Here is a 27703-nt window from a genome sequence, read left to right on the forward strand (position 1 = left end):
ACCCACTTAATTTTTAAAATAATTTTCAAATTGGAAAATGCATTGCTGTGTTTACAATCAACATCCTTGCGCAGTCCCATGGCAAAGTCCCAATTTCCTAAATCCCAATTTCAGTAGCTTGAAAGCTCATAACTTCTCTATACATAGACTAAATCACGGGTGTCAAACTTGATCATGTTACATGACATATGATATATCGCAACATGTTTTGCCTTTGTGGAGCTGGGGTGGCGTGGCCTGGGCGTGATGCATCTGGCCCAAGGGCCACCAGTTTGACACCCCTGGACTAGATGGGGAAAAAAACAATTGCAATATATAAACAAGGGCATAATTAATGAAGCAAATGTAATCCAGAAAATAAGTTTGAGACTTGTAGTCTTGCAAGTAAAGATTCAATAATTTTCATTTTGAATTACAGTACTGATTTTTCTAGAGTACCATTCTTCATGTCACAATCTTTAAAATTAGGTTGTAACTTAATAGCATCTTCTACAATCTGTTCCTTCTACAGTCTTCCATTTTTAATTCACCACCATGTGAAAAATGCTAGGTAAAACTATTTCCTAGGGAACACTGGAGGTGGGGGGAGGAGAGAGTGAAAGCGACTGATACACACCAGTCTACTTCACCAAACAGAAGTCTGTCACCACACTCTACTCCTAGCTTTGGCTTTTTATACATGAAGCCTCCCCCTCCCTCTGTGTATATACAGTACAGAATTTAAAGGCAGTTCAAATCCAGCCAATTACAGAGTATAAACATTACGAAGTTCCACCCTCTTTTAATTACCAGCGATAGTCAATCACATTTAACCTGTCTAATCAGGGTGACGAGTACTGCTTTTAGCCCATCCCATTACTTTCTGATCCACTTCACTTTCGGCCAATCAGGAGAGCGCTCTCTCCGGTGAAACCAGTTTTTAATTAGTACGCCAAGGACCCTTTCCTGAGTTGTGCTTTCAGCTGCCTGATAACAGTGCTTGTTTTAAGACGATGCTTGATTTGACTGTTCATCCGGAGTTAAGAACATCCGCAGAGAGTACTCCAAAAGTCATATTTTACTTTGATGATTTCAGTTTTGTTTACAGTAGTTTTCAGAGCAGCAATGAATGCTGTCATTACTTTTGCTTAATTTGTTGGTTACAAAAGCGAAAGACTACATTTTATTTTGTTTGAGTACTAAGTTATAAAAACTAGAAAGTGTTTCCTTTACAGTGGATTTGTGCAGAAACTGGCCTGTTAACAGCATTGCCAGATGTAATGAATCCATAATACTATAAAATCAACTTTGTTTGTGTTTCTTTCAATAAAAGGTAGCAGTGACCTAGTCACACATTTATAATAGGTTAGAAAGGTTAAGCTTTGAGCCTGTAGTATTAATTTATATTGTTAAGCAATAAACTACAATTACGTTGATAAACACAATTGGGTTGTTCTAAATAGCCAGACTCATGTCCTTGGACTACTTGAACAATTTTCCTAAACTAATAACATTTCATTGAATTAGATTTATTTTATTGATTCAATCAGATTTATTTCCTGGTCAACCTGTTTAGGATTAGGTGCTATATACCTGCTGCCCTACATGTACATTTCAGTGCACCTTGTTTTACACCGTAGTACTTTGTCCTCTGAAAAAATGCACTGGTTTACACTTTACCAGGCACAAAACGTTATTAGAACCGATACGGTATTTGGATAAAAATAATATGTAATCAAGCAACAGACAATAGATTTAAAAGGGTTATGCATCTCCATGTATATGTTAAGCCAAACACCAGGCAGGCGGATTCATGCATCATGCTAAACCAAAATATAATTTGTTTGGTTTAGTGCATTATATGAATCCAGTCATTGTGTGTTGTGTGTGAACATTTCCAGTAAACCATGCTTAATGACATCAATGTCTTCAGTTGGGGTGGTGTGACGGAGGCTTAGTTAACTTTATTTGGCCCAATCTGGGTTATAAAGTCCAGATGAAACTGCTTCTGTCTGTTTAAAATCAGCAGCAAATAAATCCAGCACACACTTCCCCAAAAAAAACAAAAAAAACCCTCTGAAATGTTTAGTAGAATAAAGGTTTAAAGTTATGTTTGGGCCTGCTTAGTGGCTGGAAAGGAGACCACTAGGAAATCCAGGGCTGGAGATTCAACTAAAACCCATTTTTATAGCACTGCCAGGAAAACTGCTCGGATGTCTCCCTTTTAGCGTCAAACTGGGAGCTTTCCGATTTTTCCCAGTGTGAGATTTATAACACAAGGCACCACACAAGCTCGCCTTAGTCCTCCGTCCCCCGTCCCCCCCCCCCCCGTGGTCCAGCACATGATTCCATGTGATCCCAAGTATATTAATTTCTAAGTAGATCCTGCAAAAGTCCAAAATCTAATCTCTTAATATTAAATAAAGCACGCCCAGGGTTGCCGGGGTTAAAACGATTCCGATCTGAGCTTCCCCCCCCCCAGATCCTATTTTCACCCCTTGAAGGTCCTTTTATTTATTTTTCTTCTAAGCCCATCAGTATTTCCCCTCCCCTCCCCCCACCCAAAGAGCTTTCGGGAAACGCCGTCCGCAGGTCGCGCCAAGCCCGTCCCGCCGGGAAGGGGCCGAGGGGCACAACCGAAGGCGTCCGCCCTGGGTGGGTGGGGGGCAGAAGCTCCGCCGGCGGCGCCTGCTCCTTTAATGCACCCTTCCTTGACGAGCCCGGCCGACGGACGTCTCGCTACAATGCTCCCTTTTGAGCGTGCGCGCGTGCGGCGACCGTATTTTGAAAGAGCCAGAGGGGTGGGGCAGCACCAATGCAAATTAAGGCGAGTGGGAGGAGGGAGGTGGTTAATTTTTTTAGATATATAAAAAATGGTTTCGCTGAAAATGTACAAATAAAACTGCCCGTTGGGTTTTTGGTTTTTTTTTTTTTTTTCTTTGCCTTTTTTCGCCCGCTTCGGCTTTTTCTTCCTCTTTTTTTTTTTTTTTAATGTTTCAGAGGAAACCTTCGTCGGTTGCAATCAGGCATTGAGCTGACCCTCTATGAGTCTGTGCCTGCTAGGGTCCTGCCTCCGGAGCCCGTGCGGGGATGTCTCGGAGACCCCGCGCTGACTGCTGCTCAAACATCACGGTGAGTTTGTTACAATGTAGCAATTTCTCTTTAAATCTCTTAACTCTCTCTACCTGCAACTCAGGGCTGTGACAGGGCGAAAAAAAACTGGGGGGAAGGGGAACCGTGTCCCCCCTCCTTGGGTAGTAGCACTGATCTCTTTCCACTGCTCCCCCAATTCAGTTCTGCCCCCCCAAACAGCCTTCTATTCCTGCGTCTGCAGAGCACGTCTACAGAATACAATGTAGCTTTATAAAATGATATACAATCTTCTAATCGTTGTAGCGGGGGGCGCTGGGAGATTCTTTCCCCACCCCCATCTCTTCCTTCGCATATCTCTACAGGCTTCTAGAATAGATTTTCCCTCTCCAGTAGAAGGGGTGGGGGCTTTGGGGAGCGGGGAAAAAGAGAGGAGGTTATCATTCGCAGGGCTGGATGATTATGTGTAGCTTTTTTGTTTTTCCGGTTGTAAAGGCATCGTCTATTTCATTTCCCCCACCCCCGCGCCATCTCCAAAGTAAAAGCAAAGGAGAGCTCCAGCCGATGGATCTTCTCCCGTGGTTTCTGAAAGGCTGGATGGGCAGTTGCAAAGCAAAAACATGTTTTGTTTGGTGTCTTCCTTAAAAAGGGAAATCAGATGTTTACACTGCTTACTTCTAAAGATATTTCCAGATAGTATAAATTCATTTATTTTGATCATGTAAAAAGGTGTTTTTGAGCTCAGTAAAACAAGAAAGAACTGCCAGGTGAGGTTATCCTCTATTAACCTGGTCTTCTCCCATCTCCCTTTATAAAATCTCTACTTATGATTCCGGCCTTGTCCCTGCAAACACACTACATGTCTATTTTGTGCTGATTTGGCTGAAGAAAAACAGCAATACTACACAATTAAAAACAAGTCATTTGTTATTTTTTTTCCAAATTGCTTCATTTCAAATGGAATGTTATCGCCCCTTTATATTATTCCTACCCTTAAGTCTCATGGCTTTATGTGGAATAAAAACACATTTCTTGCTTTTAAGGTATTTTAGTTTTGTACATTAACCATGGTCATTGGCCCTGATTTTTCTGCAATTTGTTTTTTGCTTGTTTCGTACCTGTTTATACATTGGCGATATGTACAGATTCAAATTCTCCAGCCTAACCTCTTGTGTATACTTAAGTTAGTAGTCCAATTTGGTTTAAACTCTGATAGTTTATCTGAACACTTGCATGCCTCAAAGTTCATAGTAATAAACACTACAATATGCCAGAGGTCATTTTGTGAAGGTTTTGCAAAGTCCAAAAATCACCATTTTCATCCTTACCAAGAGCATGTCAATGTTTTAAATGATAGACATATTAAGTGGGCATCTCTGAGATAAATGTTAGTAATCTTGGAAATAGTTTTCAAAAGCTATATTAAAATGGAAAGTTTAATAAGTGTTTGGGGATCTTTGAAAGCATAGATGAGGTCCTTTCTGCCACTCTGTTCCTTGTCTCAGGATAGTTGAAAACTGGCTTTTAACAATAACTATTGAATGTTTCCCAAGCTTTGTTGATTTGGAAGTACAGTGGAACTCTATTTAGAACATTCTTTTTTTAGAAAAGTCATGTTTGCATTGATTAGTAACTCACTAGAAAGGGTTATCCCATCATGTGTACATACCTCATTAAGCAGGGACAGAGGCTTAGCTGAAGCCATATGTGTTTTGCCAATTTAGAGCTATTTTCAATTTGTAGAAACCAGATTTTGAAATTACTGTATACTTTGGTTTCAAATGTCCATTTCCACAAACAGTGGAAACTGAGCTAGCTGAAAGGTGTAATTAACCACAATTAGTAGCATAATTTTTCACTGGTTAAACTGAGGCAGATATGACTTGGTATGGACTAGTATTGGGACTATAGGTTAGATTATAATTAAAGAGCTATCGCATCGCTAGAAAATTGAATGTAGGAACATAGCTGCAGCTATTTTGTGTTTTTTACTCCTTTCAGGCCAATAGGGTACTTTTTAGGTAGCAAAAACTTTATTCCATCACCACAAATATAACTTCTGATTTTGTAGTTATTTGCAGGGGGGGGCAGGGGAGAGCCTGCCACCAGAAAATTGTTAAGATATCAAGTAAAAAGGAGAGGGGGTGACAAACAATTTCTACCTATGGTTTGGGTGAATTTGTAGGCATATGACAACTGACTTGCTTTAAACACAGATAATGTTCAACCACTGTGTCATGAAAATTGATCAATTACTGTACTAAATTAACATGCTAAACTATCACTTGTTAAGTATGATTTGAATAATCCATATCTGCCTGGGTTTACTTAGGAAAGTATAAATTTACAAATCACAGTTCATATATTTGTATAGGATGCTAAGCAAAAATCAAATAGACTGCATTAAAATTTAGCATACAATAGATGAATCCAGCCAGTTGTGATTAGTTCAGTAAATAATGACTTAATAAACCACCAATAAACTTTATGTGTGATCTAGTCTAACAATGTACAACATGTTAAAACACAATCTGTTTGGTTTTGGTTTATTGCATGTGAGCCTAGCAAATTATAGTTTATACATCAAACCATAAAAAAGATGGCTTAGAAAATTATGTGATCCCACTTATAGAAAATATCCATTCATAATACTAAACTATGGTTTAACTGAGGTTTGAAAAAACCATTGTTATGCCTATGGAGCAAACTTAGGAACACCACATTATAATTTTGTGCGTACTCCTATAACCTGATTCACACATAAGTACATTCTTAATAAGCTGGGTTGAACTAGCTATGGTGTTTTGGATTATATTTAACTTTTTTGAGTGAGTTTATGTCATACTATGCCAAAAACAATCTGTATTATGAAGAAGCTTCTTGGATTAGAAGCGAAATGTCTTCAAAGAAAAACAAAAGTCCAGTTGCCTGTTGAAAAAGCACCTTTGAGACAACCTGTATTATTATGGCTTCACATTTTGTGTGAAGTGGGCCACTAAAAATATGGATTCTATTTCAGTTACATTCATTATCACTTACTATTATATTTCTAAATATTTGCTTAAGTGCTTGACCAATCTACCTTTTCACACCCATTGGTTATAAATGTGGACAAAATATGCTACTTAAACTCTGAACTTACATTTTCAAACAGTTCCTTTACAAATTGCCAAGATAGGCTTATAAATAGGTTTCAGAGAAAGTTTTTCAGTATCAAAATTCAAATAATATACAACTAGTACTCTAAAGCAATTTGCTACATAGCTTTTGCTATATTGTCGTTAAAGCCTTAAATGCAGTAATTATGGGGGGGAAACTGAACAACTAAGACTTCTTAGCTGCCACAGTTTTTGTTGATGTTTTAGAAACATGGTTTATGTTTTTCATGAGTTGCCATTGTTTATGTTTGTGCCAAATTACCTCTGCCAGTAGGTACAGTTCCACTATATTTAATCAAGTGGGAGCTTGTGTTTTGTATCTTTTAATTATTTTTCATCAAAGTAGTAAATGTATATTTTATACTTGACAGCCAAGAATGTTTAGGGAGAAGTTAATTGATAATATTAAAATTCGGAATTCTTGCTATTTTGTTGGAATGAAGATATAATATATTTTGAATGTAAAATCTATTTTTGTCCTTTTTAATACAAATGCAAGAAATAAAAACTTATAAAATATGGAAGCTAACTCTAGAGTATATGCTATTTGCATTTTAGAATGTATGAGTTATTTTTAAAAATTGCTTTTAAAACCAATCTAACTTTCTGTGCATCTTCTCTCTCTTCTCTTGACTTTCTAAAATAGTGCCCAGAAAAAAATCTGGAAAGTTACTCAGTTAACATTTATGTGTACAGGGAAGAGCAGTATTTAATATTACAAAATGTTAATGTCACATATTTGAAAATATTAATATGAATGAGGGAGAACAAACTGAAATTTGAGCTAAAACAGATGTTATTAATTAAGAATCAAATGATTTAGAAATCGGGTTCATGCTGTTTTGCATGATGAGCACTACATAGAAAAATCAGTATTGTGGGGGGAGTCGTGAAATTGGATTTGCTTGGGACTCAAGACTGCCTTTCTTGAGCATGGGTGATATGTCAAATGTGCTTGAACACAGGAAAGCCAGAATAACACATGCAAGTTATATCCAGAATGGATTCATTCTACATGAGGCTGCCCTTGAACAGAAACCTCAGGTAGTCCAAAATGCAAGAGAAGGTCTTGATTGGTGGTTTTGGAATAGGGTGACATTGATTTGCAAGAATGACAGTGGCTTCCTCGTTTCTCGAAAAGTTTAAAGGACCCATTTAAAGCCTATAATGATTTGCTTTCAGAATAACAGAACAATCAGAGCTGTTTGCTTTTTCAAACACTTATGAGGAACCTGTTGGTTGCACTGACTGGGACTTCTGGAAGGCCACAAGTTCCTCATCTCTGCCTTAAAAGCTGTAAGGGAGGCATTTCAGCTTCTGACAGAGTACTTGCCCAGTGGTTCATAGAGTTGTATCTTTTTGTGGCAATATCTAGATTATGGCATATCATGCCTCTAAAGATTCCTTTTATCCCCTTAAAAGAGTATTGCATTTAAAGACATTTTGTTCAAACATGGCTTCAGCATATTAAAGTTATTAGAGGCATGATAAAAAAGCTTTGAACACAATCTGCATACGATGTTTTATCTGTTGCATAGGTCTCCATTTTAATGTGTTCTTTATTCATATATTTATTAATATTTCTATATAGCCTTGAGTATTATTTTCTTAAATAAATAAATGTATCCCTTAATCCAGGGGGAAAATCCTCCCAGGTATTAAAAACATGATGTTAGCATTATGAAGTTTCAGGCGACAAATCACAAATGTTCATGATTTTACAGATGGAGGACTTCCCATTCCATGGAGGAACATTGGTTTACTTGTGCTAAGTCCATGGCTTCTGGAAATTTCTTATACTTGGACAGAGTCAAATATGTCTAGCTAGTTCCTAGATCATTCCTCTTGCCAGTGAGATAGCTTACTTAATGTCATAATATGTGAATGTCAAGTCAAACAAAACCCCTGAATTTCACTGTTCTCACTTTGCTTTTTCCACAAAAGATACATAGACTACTTGAATCAGCCTTTGAATTGTGTTTCCAGGTGATATAAAGGCTTTATTTAGTTGGAGACTATTACTTTTAATTATTATAGGAATCAATTGATGTATAACTTTGTTCAAAAGCAGATAAAATATTGAAGTGATTTAATTCACAAAAAAAAAACCCAACCCCCTGCAAACATTCCAGTTTGGAATTCCAAAATCTCTGATAAAAAATGTAAAATGCTGCCATGCAATACCATGTACATCTAGTGGTCATGTTTGTACTTTGTGGTAATTTAAATTCTAGTCGATCAGATTTGCTTTGGCTCTCTTGCCATGAAAGAATTAACAAAGCACAGAAACTCCTGTGATTTGTTTACCATGAACCATGAATTGAAACCCTCTGCCAAACAAGCCAAGAACCAGAAGCTTTCAACCAGTCTGAGGGAACAAACCAAACATTTTGGTCTGTTTCCTTGTAAATAAACTACCGAAAAATCTTTCATGGTTTGTTTACCTCCTCACGCTGGGAGAAGGATTTAAAACAGGAGTAACAACAGTATACAGCAATGGACAAATTGATTCATAGTAAGCCAGAATTTTGAAGATTTCTGTTTTACCGCAACATAGGTATAACTATCTTCGGGAACACTAGAAATCGTGCGTAAGAAAGATTTCAATTATACCAATTGCTCAACTGTTACTTTTTGTTTTAATCAAAGCTATAAAATAATATTTCATTTATTTTTTATTAAATCAAAGTCTTATTTTATAGTTTCGATTTTAAAAAAATGAACTTCAGCAATTGGAATAATTGTAGCTAACATAAACTTAGTTTTAAATAGTTTTTCATATGACTTATACCTAGGAGTTTGGGCCTTCTAGTGCCAAGGTTCTTCCACTTTTGTTCCTGGGGTGGCACTGATCCAGATAGATCTGGTATGCAATCTAGGGTTCCTCCTAGACCTGTAATGGGTGGCACGCAGTGCCCTCTCTGGCACACGAGCCGTCGCCCCAGTTCAGCTCCACCGCGCATGCACGTGCGCCTCCTGCTGACCAGCTGGTGTTCGGGTATCTTCTGCGCATGGGCGGGGGGTAGGGCGCGTGTGGGGGGTGCTTGTGCATGGGCGGGGGACAAGGTGCATATGCGGGGCTGTGCATGCATTTCATTTTGGGGATTTGGGCACGTGTGCATGCTTTGGGCACTCAGTCTGGAAAAGGTTAGCCATCACTGTCCTAGACTCTTGACTCATATTGGAAGAACAGTTGGCAGCTCTGGCCAAGAGGCTTTGGCACGCCTTTGGGTTATGTGCCATTTGCATTCATACCTGGACTGGGAGCCTCTGCTCATTGTCACTCATGCCCTTGTGAGCGACAGACCTCTTGTCTGGATTATTCTAATGTGTTCTAGTGAAACTCTCCTTGGAAAGGGCATTTGGAAGCTTCAACTGGTACAGAATGCAGCTGCACAGATAGTAAATGATATTGGGTACTTGGTACATGTAACACTACAGCATTAGTTGCTGGTGGGTTTCTGGATGCAACTAAAGGTGCTGGTTGTCACCTTCAAAGCTCTTCATAGCTTGAGATTGACTTACCTGAGACACCATCTTCTCCCAGTTGTTTCTACCTCTCCAATCCAGTCCCATCACGATGGGCACACTCCAAGTCCCATCAGCCAAGGAATGTCAGCTGTCATGAACTAGGATACATGCTGTTTCTGCCATAGTACTTGCCCTCTGGAACATTCTTCCTTCAGAGATTAGAATGTCCCCATGTTTACTCTTTGTAAAATGTTGGAGTCATGGTTATGTGCCTGGGCCTGGCCCCCCAAGTATGTGAAGCATCCCGTTTCCTAGATATTTAACATCTGCAGATCATAATTTTCTCAGCTGCTGTGTATATTTAATTTTTGTATCCTGTTTGTAATTTGGTTTTAATTGATTTTATGACAGTTCTCTGCCCAGAGTTACTTGTTTGAGATGGGTGGCTATATATCTCGACATAAATGAAACTTTACAGAAGAGGGTTGAAAGAAGAATAGTTTGTTGAATTACGTAATTTTTTTCTCAATTTTCATAATTGCAAGTGTGTGGATATATGTAATAAATATTATACACAGGAAGACACACACAAAATTAGGTAACCAAGGTTATTCAGTATTAGAGAGCAGTCCCTAAACTAAGATGAAAACTGCTTGAGTATCCATGTATTGTGACCAATGCAAAATAAAGCATTTTTTTTCCTGAAAGTTAGCTCTTGTTCATATCTGGTAGAAATTTGATTTTATTTTCTATCCCATGTTTCTTCCACTTAGGAGAAAAGAAGATAATTTAATTGCAAGTCAACGATCCAAAGTCTTTAAACAACCTGATCTCTTCTTGGCACCAGAAAATACTGTTAGGACCAGATATAACTTCCTGTGGGGCAATTTTACACATCAATATTGCAAACAAAACTCTGACTGAGAAGAATCAAGTCAGGATAATATTGTGGTTCCCCACACCTTTTTCATTGAGAGAGATGTTAGAAGCTGGAAAGGATTTTTTTTTTACCAAGATAGCCTACTTTATATTTCAAGAGGCTTTTATATGCAGTTGTTATTTAAACTGAAAATTTCAGCTACTAAACTCTATGAATTAACTTCAGTAGGAGACTCATCGCACAGTTGTTCCTGGACCAGGTCTGGTATCAAGAATCACTACCACCTGTCAATTCAGAGACTAAGAAAAATGAATAGTCATTCTGGTAATTCTAATGAATGACATGTGTTTGGGAAAAATATTTAAAATATCTAGCTGATATTGGGAGAAATCACAGACAATCCAATATTCTGTCTTTAATTTGTTTATTTTGAATTCACTTTGAGATATTCTTGCTAGATGATTTCATATTATAGAATTGTTTGCATATACCGGTAATAAATGGACCTGGTTTAAATCAATCCTTGCAATAATTTATTTACAAATGCAATCACTAACTCTGTTGTTGAGAGTCCTCATAAGCCTTCACCTATTTGTTTCGTTTCCAATTTTCTTATTTAGTAATCCCTAATGTACAACAGTCCTTCCCATTTTGGGTTTATAAGAAAAAATTATATTGGCGTACGCCTATTTCAACCCTGTAGATGTCCAGATTAAATACATGTTTCATAGTATTTACTTCATAACATTTATTATAGCCACCCACTTCAACATATGATGTATGATTAATCCTGGTGTTCTTATTCCAACTTTCTGAATTCATAACACTCAGATATAAACTAAGTACACAGGTTGAATCCCAAACTATGTTTAAAACTTATTGATTTATTTGTGGTTCAGTGTATCATGCAAATACTGCCATTATGGCCAAAGGGGGGAAATATCTAACAATATACGCATTAGTGTTACATTGAATTTCAAATACTGAGATTTCAGATTTTTCTACATTTAACCATGGAAATTCAATCTATCTATAGTCTGCTTAGAAGCAGCTCTAGAGAGGCATTTGAAGCTTACCCATAGCAGCCTACGTGCCATTGCAAGCTGAGAATAAGTTCTAGAAACTGTTTCAAACTTATTTGATGATATGGCAGCTTCTTGGCTGTTACTGACCAAAATGTAGAATCCTTTTATATGGTTTTGGAAAATTTCAGTTTCACACAGACCATTCTTTAAAAGTTATAGAGGTTACCAAAACTAAGCTGATAATTGCATGAGTTGGGTAAACCACTATAAAAACTATCTTCAGGGGACTGAGGCTGGATTATAAAACAAATGTATGTTTTTAATGCTTCTTTGTCCGAAGGGTGTGTTATTTTTTACTTTCGAGGAAATCTGCGCTATAGTTCACTGGGTAGTTGGCTCAGAAGGACTTTAAATTTAATTCAAATTTGTTTAAACTGGAGTACGTGTACCCTAATCCTTGTTCAAATAAAGACTAGATTAAACTGGCTGTTAGGAAGAATAATGCTAGGAAATAAACATTCTTTGGTTGTTTTGAGCTGAAGTCACTGGTCAATGTCTGTACTCTGAACCAGCAATATGGCGTTCAGACAAACGATAAAGAAGTTAATTGAGTTGTGGCTCACACTGTCTGACCTCCAGGACTCTTATTACACTGCAGGCTGAAATGCAGAAGTGGCTCCAAAAGAAAACTGCTGCTTTTGAAATATTCCCTTCCGCCGCCCCCTTCTGCTACTCATATTGACAAATTTTGAATCTCGCGGTGTTTTATATATGTGTGCAGAAAGAAATAACTGAAAAGAGTTATTCTTGGGTATTAGGGTAATAGGGAAAGATAAATGCATATGTTTAATGCAGTTAATTGGGAGACTTAATAAACTTGTTATATTTAGGATTGCTTGCTCTCTCTTGGGGATCTTCTTAACTGTAATGCAATGAATCCTATTGGGATCTCTTTGTAATCCATATACTGCAAAGTAGTACTCAGTCCCCCAAGATTCATAACGACTGTTAGTTTCTAAAAAGAAAATTTGGTAGTTAAAAACAAGGGGACCTGGTACCATAGATACTTTTATTTCTGTAGTAAACATTCACTGGATAGGTCATCAGATTTCTTAATCTCTCTCTGTCTCTGCCCCCATTTATTGTTCCTTTATTCTTTAAGCTACATTTTAAGTCACTTACCTCATCTTTTAGCTATCTACATTGAAATAGTTAGTTTTTAAACAGAGCTGTATTTTGCTCTTCCTTTTTTCTTTTTGCAATTGGACTTCATTACTAGAACTTTCTTGATATTTCTTTCAGAATCGGGAGGATGCAGACACATTTAGCATTTTTGCTTTGGGAATGGGTGCATACAGCTGTCTTCTATACATATTCCAATTTGCGGTATATCTACTTTGCATTTATTTCCTCAAAGACCTTTGTACTTTGACCGATTGCTTGCCATAATATATTGTTTTTAAAAAAATCAGCACCGAGAAAGTTAGCTACTAGTTCATATGCTGGGTGGAAGGGTTGTTTGGTTTGTGTTTTATTTTAAATTGTGCAATATTGTAAATACATTACACTACCACATTTTATTGCTTTCCATTAAGATCCTATGCTCCCATAATATGGTTCACACCTAAGGACTAAAGTCATAGCATGGATTTTGGGCTTAGTGTAATGTGCAAATCACCTATTTGTATTGAGTGCAGAATGGGCTATTGTAATATATTCAATAAAACATGGTTTAAAAATCCCAATCTAGCAATTATGTGAAAATATTCTCCTTTTTCCCCCTACGGAATTTAGTATTATATGGAATTGGGAATCATACCACAAAAGTCATGCCTCATTAGTAGCAATTGTTTGATGCACTCAAACAATTTTAGTTGTGGATATACAATCCATTCTCGTTTTAGGCATCAGCAATACAACACTGACATTGGTAGACTAGGGATGGTGCGTACTAGCCATAGCATTGGTAGGCTGTTCTGCAGATTCTTTGGATATTTCCAAAGGACATGTTGACCTAGACTTATGAAAATATAGTCGTTCAGAAATACTTGAAGGATCCCATTTGTTCTGTGCTATAATTTGTCTATAATTTGGGAAGAAATTGAATTTGTATAAATTCAGCCCTACAGGCAGTCCTCGACTTACCACCACAATTGGGACCAGAATCTTGGTTATTGAATAAAGCAGTCATTCAGCGAGATGCTCACGTGACCAATTTGCTCAGTGACTGCAATCCCAGCTCTCCAAGTTGCAGTTGTTAAGCAATCGTGTGGGTTAAGTGGAATATGGGATGCCTCAGGCTGGGGAGGCACTGGAGGCCTTGGTTCACTGGTGCAAGCAAAGTTGCTGCGGGGCAGTCAGCCTCAGCCAGTTTCAGGGCTCAGCAGCATACAGAAATTGTTCCATTTACATTTTACGTCCAGCCAACACAAGGTGCCTTCCTACAGAGGCGGCCTTGCACCATTCTGTAAGAGGCCACCATTCTTTCAAGGCCTCCGGGGTGTGTGATCTGCACCCCGCAGGAGTTCAACTCCTCTTCAGGCACAGAAGGAAACTCCTCCAGTGGGGTGCAGAAATGAAGCTTAAATCATGAAGCTCCAAAGTCCCTTCTTGTACCCTACTGGGTGCAGGAAGTTCCTTTCCGTGCATCGAGCTAAGCTGATACCCTTCCCCAGGTTGCAGAAATGGAGCTTAGATCTTCATGGTCTAAGCTTTGTTTTTGCATCCCATCGAGGAATGTCAATTCTCCTCAACCAGCAGTTATTTCAGCCAGCCCCTAGAGACTAGAAGGAGTCCTCTTGGCATGTAACCTTCTTCTAACTTTCTGAGGAAGCCGGCAGAGAAGATTGCAGATCGTGTTCACATGATCACAGGGCACTTGGCAACTGGTTGTCATTGCAAATGCAGGGTGGGTGTGGGTGGGTATAATGTTTTATGATGGCCAGAATTGCTTTATGGGCCATAATGTACCTTTTCCAAGGTCATCATAACTACTAACTGTTGTTAAACAACCAGTTGTAAGCTGAGGACCCCCTGTATAAATATTCAGGGAACTACAATTGGAAAATTGTTAAGGTTAAATATGGATTAAGATGAGGCATTTAAACAATCACAATTTTTCTTATGTTTCCTCTTCTTTTTTCTCTCTTCACAGCGTCTACAAACCTCCATAATGAGTTAATACAATGCTGTTTCTTATTTATTTTATTTATTTGTATCTCTCTTTTATTATTTTTACAAATAGTTCAAGGCGGTTAACATTTCCAACACGCTTTCCTCCTATTTTCCCTGTAACAACAACCCTGTGAGGTGGGTTGGGCTGAAAGAGAATGACTGGCCCAAGGTCACCCAGCTGGCTTTCATGCCTAAGACTGGACTAGAAATCATTGTCTCCTGGTGAATGGTCTCAAACTATCACGTCTTATAAAATTTAAAACAAAAAGTTTGGGGGCCCTTTTCATTTTTTTTTAAATTTTCATTTTCAACAGAACGTGCAATACAGTAACAAAAACAAAATAAGGATTTTATATTCCCAAGGAGGTACACCAAAACTTTACTGCAGGGGTAATAACTTATTTTTTATATTATTTATTGAATTTGTAGACTGCCTCATCCCTGACTACTACAGGCAGCTTTACAAAAATTAAATCAACAATAAATATAAGCAACTCGGCAATAAAAACAGCATCCCTTTAGGGAATAACCCGCACACACACACACCCGCACACACACTCCCACGCCATCAAAATTCTTACAACTTTCAGAGCCTATCCATCACCCTAACTTGAGTCCTGCAAGAAAAGGCAGATTTTTAAAGAACACGTGAAAACAGGGAAGGTGGCTCCCTGTTCCAATTTGCATTTTTTTTTCTTTTGAATCAAATTGAGTTTTTTACTCATATTGAACTTCAGCTGACTCAAATCATATATAAGTGTGAAAACTTTTTATTGATACAAAAATAAGTGTACCTAACCCTAACCATGGACATCTGGCAGTTCACTAAAGAGACCGAAAGCTAGGATACATAAGCCTGATAAGCTTTTTTCTACTGTCCTGTTGGCACACCCTAAACCAAGTTGGTCAGATGAACGGAGGATGATTTGGGATACCCTGCAAATAGGACTTGTCCATCTGCTCAGAAATCTGATGAAGACCAATTTATACAGTCAGTGTTGGCAAAGTTATAAATCTCTTTTTGTTAAATGTAGTTCAAAAATGGCGGCCCCCAGGGGGAGAGCCTTCTCTGTGGGGGCATCTACTATCTGGAATGAGCTCCCCCCGGAGATACGGAGGATCCCGGATCTGCGCACCTTCTGTGGCGCTCTCAAGACTTTTTTATTCCATCAAGCCGGCCTGGCCTAAATCTTTCCCCTTTAAAATGTAAATTTAATTTGTTTTTAAAATTATTGGGTGTTTTAAATTTGTCTCAGTCAATTGTTTAATTCGGTTTTATTCTGTTTTTAAATTTTGTATTTATGTGTTTTATTCTGTGGCTGTTCACCGCCCTGAGTCCTTCGGGAGTAGGGCGTTATATAAATCCAATAAAAGAAAAAGAAAAGAAAGAAAGAAAGAAAATCATATGCCCTGGTTGCTTTTGCCATTCTCCCAATCATTCAGTTTATCCATTGTCTTTTAACAGCAATTTATAGGCCTTTTTTTTTCTATTGTCTTTTAACAGCAATTTATAGGCTAATTTTCCCTATGTCTTAATAAGTCCTGCTTAGCTTAGCTTTGGTACAATTCCTTACTGAGGCACCTCACCTTTCTGACTGCTATTTAATACATATCTACTCAGGTCTGGTATACTGGCAATAGCACCTAGACTTATATACCGCTTCAGTGCTTTACAGCCCTCTCTAAGCAATTTACAGAGTCAGCATATTGCCCACAACAGTCTTGGTCCTCATTTTACCCACCTCGGAAGGATGGAAAGCCGAGTCAATCTTGAGCTTGTCAGGATTGAACTGCTGGCAGTCAGCAGAATTAGCCTGCAATACTGCATTCTAATCACTAAGCCACCATGGCTCTTGTAAGTAGTTGGATCTAGCAACTCCACTAGGCATATATAATCTTAATTGGATGTTATTCTATTATACAATGGCCATGCCTTCTAAAAACAGTTGTATGTAACATCAGCCAGATGGCCAATTTCTGCTCCAAGACATTTTCTGAAGACAGGGCAATTTCTAGGGGAAATGCAGCAGCTTGAAGAGTGGTGTTGTCCTTCTTCACCCCCAGCTTGGCTGCTTTTTTTTTTTGCTGGGTTTTCAAACTCCTGTCTTTCTTATAAACAAGGAACTGAACCCCCAAGGAAAGCAAAACAGCTTTTATTGGGGAAAACAGTAGAGAAAGGGTTAACTGTAGACCGATTCTGTCTTATAAGTTATCTCATCCAGAATGTATTTCCAGTGGAGATAAAGTGAACTAACTTTTTATGCAATTTTAAAGTATTCTGTAGTTGATTCTGGAAAACACAAAATGTGAGGTAATAGATCAGAAAACCAATGACAAGAGGCAGTAGTATAATTTTTATTTGTGCATTCTTATTTGCACATCTTCAAAAATAAAATTCATTGAATTTAGTAGTGTTTCATCTCAGAAAAGAATTGCCATCCTAATCTTAGATCTGGATCTGTAATAGCTATTTCCACTTTCCTCTCAACCTGAATCGTGGAGTCCAGACACAAATTCAGTTGCCTCTGAAAAAAACATTCTTTAACATCTCATTAAACATATCCTAAGTATAATGATTAGTATTTTGTGGCATGGCCTTTTTATTTTTGTTCTCTCTATAGAGGAAAGAAACTTAAAATATTTGAAGTTTCTATCTTCGTGCTCTTCTCATTATATTAAAAGACAGGTAAGTGGAATCAACCAAATTATTATTGAGGATTGCATATCCTCCCATCTCTACCAACTCTTTTATTTGTCATAATAAAAGTGTCCTACTTCACTGCACTGATAGATATGACAAATTAACACACCTGTATTTTTATTTTAATCTGAAAATATTAAGCCCTGTAAAAATTTGTGCTCTTTATGGGTAAATAATGCAGACATGATTATATTGGACAGAAGCTTGCTTTGATGAAAGCCTGATTAGGAAGAATTAAATACTGTAACTTGTTGACATCCACAAGTTTATGGGTTTTCCCCCCGGTAAATAATTTCAGTAATATTCTAAATTAATGATAGAGCTTCTGACAAGTTTCTACTAACACAAAATAGACTGAAATATTGCCTTTAATATACTGTCATTGTATGTAGCTTATTATAGTCTAAGAGGATGATGGAGAAATTGAGAGATGATCTTGAGACTGCTGTATTAAAATGCTGCTTAATAACCCACTCAAAACATGCTCTGGACCCTATTGTATGATGTCTCCTTGGCTATATCTATCACCTTTGTTTAACCAACTTCTTGTCTTTCAATGTATTAGACTCAAGGATGGTTTCTAGTTCTTTGGTTTCCAGCAATCCTGGATTTTTGAAGCTAATCCATCATCCTATTTTGTTCTGGGCCCATTTCTTTGCCTTTTTTCACAATTACTGATATTTCTTATGGAAAAATATTTAAAATTCAAAGGGTTCACAAACGTTGAAGCACCACTGTATGCCTTTTTCACCTCCTTTATTATCTATACCACAATCATCTTTTAATTAGTCCTAAAAGCAGGAACCCATTGGATTTTGCAAAGGAAGTGAAAAACATTTCCAGAGAAAAAAGCAAGTGAGCTAGGGAAGGATTCTTGGGTTCAGAAGTTGGGACTTTTTTTGCGTTTAGATTAACAAAATTGTGGAATGCAATTTGCTATATTAGTGGATTCTCTGCCAAGATGTCTGCAACTGATTGTTGTTGCCATTCATAAGAACCAAAGGCTTCAGTTTTCCTGAAACAATCAATTTGGCAACTTTTTACTAGCTTGGAATTCATATAAATAATTTGCAAGTAGAACATATAAGGCTTTTGTCAAGACAGTTTTTAAATACATTTTTTTAAAGTAAGTAAGTAGAGGAAGTGTGAAGTGTGTCTGGATTTCTGGGAATGAAGTAATGTTTATCAGCAACACACTAAAAAGCGTGTTTGTGTGTGTGTGTATAATTATAAATAAATCAGAGCTTTTTATCTCTTTCCCCCCTCTATTTGTTGAAAAGAGAACACTCTGCCTCCCTTTGCACTCTCTCTGCTGCGGTTTGAGGGAATGCAAGTCTGGAAATGATTTCAAGCAAATGTTAGAAGTAAATACAGCATGTTTGGGGGGGAAGGGAGGAAGAGAGGTAGAGAGGGCAGTCCAGCATGACTTTTTGTTAAGAAAAGGAAGTGAATGAGGCATTTCAGTCACCATCTATAGTCAGTATAATATCACTCAATCCAGCCACTGAAAAATATGCTTTACCCATCCAATAACTTGAAATAAATGCACATAAACATTGCATGGATTATTATGCTTTGGATATGAAAATTAGTCTTTGTGTTGGTTTTTATTTATGCAATAGGAGAATAATCTGAGAGCAGTTGTTTTCTATATACAAGCATTCACCTTCTTTAATATGGGAATACAGTATAATACTCCTTTATTTATTCTCCTTTATTGGTACAGTACTGGTTTTTCAAAACTATAAATGCATAATATTGATTTTTCCAGATGCAATTCATGTCAGATCATTGTCTTGGTGCAACAGGTACAATTATCTGTCATTCTACAGAAGATATGAAATCAATGTCCAAAAATAATACTATATAACGTATTTATTTGTGTTTGTACTTTTAGCTTATTTTTCAGACAGTTGTTTCCTAAATTAGCTTCTATCAATTTTCCGGCATCCTTTTTATGCATCCTTTAAGTTTAAATTATCTTTTAACTGTTAGTCTACAAGATAGGCCTGGGTAGAAAACATTTCTTAAGGTTTGAAAGTAACTCATGAGAGTTTTACTTCCTACTTATTTTATCCTGCCTGCTGTCACCTGTGGTCATACAGGTTTTGAAACAATACAGAACCTGTTTAACCAGATTATCAGGTGAGAAAAGGAGATGAATATGCCTGCAACGAGCTTCAGCCTCTCAATTAAGCCACTTATTTATTCCAGCCACAGATACTCAGGTTGTATGTAAACAGTGTAGTTACATTTTTTTAAAAAAAGTCTGAATTTATGAACAAATTGTGTGACAGGAACTGAAGCCATTATGCCACAGTAATCTGGGACCAGGGATTAAACAGGGATTGTGTTCTTCCTCTAGGTCTTTTGTGCAGCAGCATTATCTAAAATGACACTTCACAGGTTTTCTTTTTAATATGCAATCTGGAAACAGATCCAGAATGGAGAGCAACTGCAGGGCACACAGACGTTCAAAAAAAATGAATCTGAGAAAACACTGATATACTTATTTAGATTTTGCCGTGACCACATCACACTTGCTTTATGTGGTGCCCTAAGATCTGATGGCTGCTAGTTCTGATTATTTCAGTGATGGATGTGACAAAATTCATGGCAGAATAGATCTATCACAGTGATGAGTTTTGATGTCTAGTTAGACATCAGAGGCAAATGCAACATTGAAAACAAATTACTGAGATGGAGGTTAAATACTTGTTTGTGGTTTTCCAGAAGCATGAATTAGTCACTGTGAGAAACTGGATGTTGAACCAGATGGGCCTTTGGTCAGATTTAGCGGATTGTCCTTACATTGTGTGCTTTCTATGTTGTGAAACCTGCTTTCTCCAATGACACACACACACACATTCAGTTTCCATTCTAATGACATTCAGAAAATCATTAAAAACTTGATTGTTCTCTTAGGTCTTGGGTTAGAGTATTTTCCAGAGTCCCTGTGGCTTTGGTTGTTATTGGTAGCATGTTGTCTTCTGTTAGCGATGGGTTTCTTTTCTATATATGGCTCTTTTTTTTAAATTTTCATTATAAACTTCTCCAAGTTGTTAAGGGAGCAGGGCAGCCTCAAAATTGAATTGAATTGAATTAATTAAATAATTGCTTAGGGACAAAGATGGACTGGAAGTTAAATAGAGTCTTCATAATCAAACCCTGCTAATTACCCCGATAAAATTAAGTTACATTAATTTTGTTTGAACATTTATAGACCTTGGCAGCATAAGGAGCTGTTAGAATGAATACTTTTCATGTATGGGGGCAAGTCATGGCATTAAAAAAACCTCATTGCTAATTTTTTTTAGAAATATTGTTTACTGTTTGACTTTCATGAATTAGTTTAATAGCTAGTTTTGTTTTGAGAATGAGAGATACATCAATTTACATATAATACTGGATGCTTTTTTTAAAAAAAATCAAATGGTAGAATCCACAGATATGGAACCCTCTACAACAGCGGCCCCCAATCTTTGGGGTACCAGGGACTGGTTCTGTGGAGAGAGGCTTTTCCACGGACTGGAGGGGGTGTGGTTTAGTGTGCTGCCTGCATCCCACAGATGGAGCTTCGCTTGTTTGCACGGACCAGTTTCTGGCATGCCATGGCCTGGTGCCAGTCAATGGACCGACCAGGGGTTGGGGATCCTTGCTCGACAGTACAGGTAGTCCTGGAGTTACAACGGTAATTGGGCTGGACTTTCCATCACTAAGCAATCCAGTTGTAAAGTGAAAAGTCACATGTCTACATCACTGAGCAACAGCAATCCCAGCAGTCTCCATTGCTGTTGTCAATCAAATCCCATCGGTTGTTAGGCGAGAATCGAGCCCAACCCAAATGATTCCTCACTTGGTCCCTCCTGGTCTCAGTAAAGTAAGGGACTGCCTCTTCTTCAACTCCTCCAACCACCTAACTTCCCTACCCCACTCTGCCCTTGACACCCCCACCCCACAGCAACATTCCTTGGTGGTGGCAGCATCTCTAGAACTGAAGATGCCCAGGGTTTTTAGTAGTCTTATCTGGCTGTTACTTTCAAAGAGGCTCTACTTCAGCCCCAGTGCTGCTAGGGAATGCTACTTCAAGACCCACACCACAACCAGTTACCTAACTGCCACAGGGCAAAGCACCAGCCACCCTGTGCTCTGCAGGCCCTGCCATACCCAGATAAACTTGGTTGTCTCTCCAATGCTGATGAGAGATGCCTGGTGTGGCCCTATGCTGGTCCCTTCCAACTCTGTTATTCTGTCCTGTTCTGAAGCAGCTGCTGGACACGTAAGGCCTTCTATCCAAGGCCAGTCATGCTGTTCTCCAAATCACACACCACCATTCTCATGATGTTTCAGAAAGCTTCTGAAGTCACAAATGGCAATCGTGACCACGGGGGTGCTGTGATAGCTGGAACCTTAAGGAATGCTCATACGCCCATTTTTTTTCAGCACCACTGCAACTTTCAACAATGGCTGTTTGAATGGATGTAAGACAAGGGCTACCCGTACATGTTGGAAAAAAATCTTACTTGCCACATTTTGCATCCACTGGAATTTCTTCATTGGTTGGAGAGTCCCCAAATGGTGTTGTAGTCAATCTATTACGGATGTGAATGAAATATATACTTATGTCATATATGCCTTTTCCATAAAAAAGAGCAGTTAGTGTTCAGCAGAAACTGTTTAAAACATATTCCTTGACATAATGTATACCACCTTATCCATGCACAAAACTAGCTCCAAGAAAATTTGGATTATATCACTGCATTTAAGCCTTAGCTTTCGGCTTTTGCAATCACTTTGGACTCAAATGAAAAAGAGATCAAGTTGGGTGGTGCTGGCATACGGATGATGCTCTTAGCTCTGGAATTGTTAGGTGCAAATAACTATAAAAATGGCACTATTGCCATTTTACTGATCATAGATTACTTTTGTGATTATTCTATCAGTTAATGTTTTAAGGCTCCCTAAGGCTGAAAGTGGTCCTTCTGATATAGTCTCGGGCACTATAAAAACTAGATCTTGTTGATGCAAAATCCCCTGGGGTTCTTCCCGGTATAAGAACCGAGCAATGGCATTGGAGATGAACTTCATCTTGGGCTAGTTTTTTAAGGTAGATGGTTGAAATAAGGGTAAATAGTTGAGCTAGCCCAAAGTCACCTGTTTGGATTGTAGTTTGAATTGTGGTTTTGTGCTTGAGGGCGGAGGGCTTTCTGAGTTGGAGAAATGGTGAAAACCAGAATAGGTGGTTTCAAGGGAAAATGGGATTATGGTCATGTCAGGCAATGAGACATCTGGTGGGAGTCTGAGAAAATGACATACTCCATACTCTGGAAGGGGAGTTCAATAGCTCTCCCTTCCTGATTTCTACTCTCATCCCAAGATCCAGGTACTAAATTCTTACGACTTTGGCTGTTATTACTCTATAGTAAAACTATCCTACTCAGGAGGGCTTTTTCACAGTTACATATGAACCAATTGCAAATAATCCTGGATTGTGATCATTGTGTCTCAGCTTAATGACCTTCAGAGAGTTGTTGGGGGGAGGGTTGTATGCTGAACAAAAAGCTAGATATAAATTTAACAAATAAATATCCAATGTAAGACTATGTCAGCCTTGTCCACACTTAGCTGCTTAGCCTGGTAGATTTAATTAGTTTTTATAGACACAAGAGTAGAGGAATTGCTCCTAAAACAAGTGTAGTTAGAATTGAAAAATATAGTAATTGGTAGCTATTAATAACTTGTAAGAAGTAACACTTATCCAGGAGTTGAAGTATTTTGCCAGTGGCTTCACACTGTTAATTAATAAAAAATATATCCTTTGACTATCTGTATCTGTAGTCTGTTGATACAGATTAGACTATAGTGGAAGCAGTTAGTTGGTTGATTGTGTTTTTGTTGGGTTACTGCAATGATCATTGTGCAAGTTACTTCTAAAGATTCTTCATAGATTCTGGTTTGGTTGGTTCAGATTTTGGCAGCAAAAATGTTGGTGAGCACTTATGGAGCTTCACTGATTACCAATCTGTCCCTAAATACAATTTAGAGCAGTAGTAATTACATTAAATCCTTAAACAGCTTAAATCCAGGATGCTTTAGGGACCACCTTCTTCTGCAAAGATCTATTCATGCAGTAGGAACAGATAGACCCAGCCTTCTCCAGATTCCAGTTACAAAGTAGGCTCAATTGACAGGAATGAAAGATTTTAACCATCATTCTCCAACTATGGATCCTTTGCCTGTGAAGGAAGCTATGCTGTCTTGATTCTTATTTCATCTACTCCAGAAAGCTTTTGCTTTACTGAGGAGATGATATATCTTATTCATTTTCTGTGCCTGCTTATTGAACTGTCTCTTTTTGAGGGGGGTGGAGGGGTATTTTAATGGAATGTTGTTTTATAACTTAAAACCAAATACTAAATTGCTATATCTTCTAATGAAAAGATTATATGGGTGAAATAAATATTTCTTTATATTCTTGTATAACAACATATAATTGATGAGACTGACTACAGTAACTGAGGTTAGGATGAGTTACAATCCTGTTTCCCTCACTTTGATGTGAACTAGAAGACGCACAGAAGAAGGATTAGTGACACTTTACTGTTTAACATGATCTGGAGGGCTACCCAAAATTCTGTCTTTAATTTCATTAGGGTACTTTTTTGTGTGAGGTGTTGCAAGGAAAGAACATTTTACATTTGGTAATCCATTTGAGAATGCTGTATGCTAATATTAGCTAATGTATGCTAATATGCTGGCAACTGACTGTTGCAAGTAGCTTACCCTGACTGTTAGTTGTTATTCTATTATAGTATCATTACATTTTTAAAATGTAACTATGTTTTTGGTAGATTGACTAGAAAAAGATTTAGTAAAGAATTATTACCAGAAATTCTACGCATTTTTTTAAAAAAAGAGAAAACAGCATAATTGACTTAAGCTATAGGGTTTATTTTGAAGGTGTTTTTCTTTTTATTCAGTTTGAACCGTTCTTAAGGGGAAAACATTGCTTTTGGATCTTATTTGGAAATATGGCTACATAGGCATATTTCTGCAAGAATCCCTCTTCAAAAAGCTGTTGTCTGTCCCTTCTTCCTCCACCCCCATTCCACATACACAGCTGAAGGGAAGAGGTAGTATCCCTGCTGGTTATGCATTGAAATGGAGATTTCCTGGATTCCCAGTGGAATTCTTGCAGACTCTACAAATCCCTTCCTGTAGGGAGATTTTAATTTTCAGTAATATGCACTACAGTATTCTTTATTGTTGTTGAGATTTCCCCATCTATATAGCCCTTTACTTATTTAATGGAAAATATGTGCATTGTGACGTCGAGCAAACTCACTTAAAAGCTAAGCTTCCTTCCAAATGCGCATGTGTATGATTATTGCCACTGTGGTTGTGTTATATTAATGTCATAGTCTACAGTATGGAATGCTAAACTCTCCAGAGAGCTGGTATTCTCCTCCGCCTTTCTCTCTCCCCCCCCCCAGTGTTGCTGTAATAATCTCTTATTCCTTTTGCTTTCATTCAGTCCTGACATTTTCTGGGGGGAAAGGAACAAAATACCTAAATGAAAAACATTCCTTAAAAGACTACTCTCAAGAATAGTTCAAATAACTTCTAATCCTTATTTTGTCTTTTCACCACTGCTGCTGCTTTGCATTTCTATGTCCTTTAAAACTGTAATTTTGCATTTCTATATCCTTTAAACCTGTCCTTTAAAACTGATGTATCCTGATGTATGCATTTTTTTTCTGTTTTGCAGCAAAACTTTTTCAGAATGAGGGTTTTGTGGATGTTTTTGTAGTCACTGACTTCTATAGAGGTTTTCCAACGGTCATGGCGATAATTTGGCAATTAACAGTAGAGGCCAACAAATCCTTCACTAAAAGGAAATAATAATTTAAAGTATTGTGGTTTCAATTACTTTCCAAGCTTTTATTTGCTGCAGCCTCAGGAGGTTGATAAAAATTATGAATATATCAAAATAAAATATCCACATGCTGTATTCAAAAAAGAATGTTGCTGTTTTTAATTCCTATTCAGGCATTTTCAGACAAATTTGTATACACCCAAGATCAAAGAGAAACAATGATAATTGTTCTGAAATCATAATTGAGTTTTTATTAAACACTAAGACAGTTGCAGAATACATACATCCGAATCAAAATTTTGTGTAAACCCAGCTTAACTATCTGTACCCCAACTAATTATCTCTATTTACTAGTAAAATTCTCATCACTGTGAGCTGAAGATTGAGAGAACCTTTGAAGTGGCTTTGAAGTGAAAGGGGAGGCTGGTTTTATCTGGTGTTATCTGTTTTAGTGGTTTATGTTTAATATTTTTCATGATAGTGAATGGCAATATTTATAAAAGTAAGTAAAATAATCTTTAAAAAGCTTTAGGATGTAGCCAGTCTTGCTTCCTCACTTGGTGACATTATTGAAGAGGGAGAACAGGCTTTTAAGTTCATTGACTTCAGCTCCTTTTAATTTGGTCATGTAGAATTTATCAACAACTATTTTTATGTAACTCTGTCAACTTTTCATGATGTGAGATGTGAGCAACATTAAGTTATGGATCCTAGCATAGTTTAATAATTTTGAGAATTATTATAAACGTTTTCAGAGAAATTTGTTCTTCATAAGAACAAAGAGTCATAGTCACCACAATAAGTAGAATTTTTTTTAATGTTATAATGGTGGTAAGAAGTTTTACGTTTTGATAATATCAAAGGGAACTTGGAAAAAATTGATATGGAAGAGAAGTGGGGGAAAAGAGTGAAAGTAAACTGCAGGAAAAGAAAGCATTCTCCATTGACTTTGCTTGTTGGGCCACCCAGAGTCACATTCCATGAGATGGATGTACCAAATAGATTTGTTAAACAAATAAATAAAAAAATTCTAGGACTTCATTAAAATGATGCATCCTTCAAGTTTTCATGATAAGGACTAATATTATGAAGGTTTTATACATAAGAAATGTTGGGTTCCTGTTATACTTAAACTACTCCTAATTTGATTTGCTAAAATGCAGAAATCATAAACATTAGTTTTCTCCTATTTGGAGTCAATGAGGTAGACCTACTTAAATATCTGAGGCAGAGCACTACATGGATTTTAACTCCCAGCATAACATTTTTTTCCCTCCTGGATTCCAAAGGTAGATCATAGTTATAAGCTAATTACAGTGCAGCCTGTTGGCAATCATAGATGACATTTAGCTATATAACAAGCTGTTAGTTTTCATGAGATGGCACTCTTGGGTTCTCTGTACTTATCTGCCTGAAAAAAATTTTTCCTAGAATATGTCCCTATGCATTTGAAGATCCAATACATTGTCTTATAGGAAAAAGAATTGTGTGTTCCACAGACATTGTGTTTTAATTGCAACTTGTAATTATGTTGACATGGAAATCACCAAGGATTAATTTCTCTGCTAGAAAGGATAAAATGTGAATATTCAGTCGTAAAGTAAAAGCTCTCTAAGAGGTATGGTAGTATTAATTTTGAAGTAAAGTTTTAACAATGTGTCTTTAACCTAGTATTTTTTTGTTGTTGTTTGGGGGTATAACATCAAATAAACCCGCTTTCATCAACCTAGATGCCCTGCAAGTGGATTGTTGTTGTTGTTTTTAATTCCTCATTCTGGGAATTCTAAGACCTGAAATCTACAAATTGGGGTACACCTAAGTTCTGAAAGTTTGAATTGAATGGTTGGTTTTTTGGGAGAGAACCATAACTCACCAGTATATTTGTGTGTGCTGAACCTCCCAAATTTTGCTCAGGGTAGTCCCTACAATTCCTGGCCTATAGTTCTTCTGACTGCAGTAAACAGTTGGGCCCCAAAAGATGTGAAGGGCATCAAGTCGCCTTCCCATTATAGAAGATGCTGAGATAGATGAGCAAATCGCCCAGCCTGGCAAATTGTTCCACTCTCTAGCCCAGTGTTTCTCAACCTTGGTAGCTTGAAGATGGGTGGACTTTAACTCCCAGAATCCCCCTATTTATAAGAAAGGCAATGTATGCTTCCTCTCTAGAAATAAAACAACAGCAGGTCTCCTATTGAAACTTGTGTAACACAACAGTGTCGTATGATTTCAGTGAACAATACAGGTAATCCTCAATTTACAACAGTTCATTTAGTGACCATTCGAAGTTAACAACAGCAATGGAAAAAGTGATTTATGACCATTTTTCAGACTTAATGACCATTGCCACAT

At 37.5% G+C, this 27703-nt stretch overlaps 1 protein-coding gene across 4 annotated transcripts in view; it reads left to right on the forward strand.

The window, feature by feature from the left end:
• The window catches only part of BICRA (BRD4 interacting chromatin remodeling complex associated protein), a 65381-nt gene that overhangs the window by 2234 nt on the left and 35444 nt on the right, over window positions 1–27703 (forward strand). For all 4 annotated transcript variants that reach the window (XM_060693821.2, XM_087876252.1, XM_087876253.1 and 1 more), the window contains one exon: window positions 2980–3111. The gene's annotated coding sequence lies outside the window, so the exon portion shown is untranslated. The remainder of the gene's footprint in view (window positions 1–2979; window positions 3112–27703) is intronic.

Source organism: Pantherophis guttatus, chromosome 10, assembly GCF_059756535.1.
Source record: "Pantherophis guttatus breed Tessera chromosome 10, ASM5975653v1, whole genome shotgun sequence".
NCBI classification, from domain to species: domain Eukaryota; kingdom Metazoa; phylum Chordata; class Lepidosauria; order Squamata; family Colubridae; genus Pantherophis; species Pantherophis guttatus.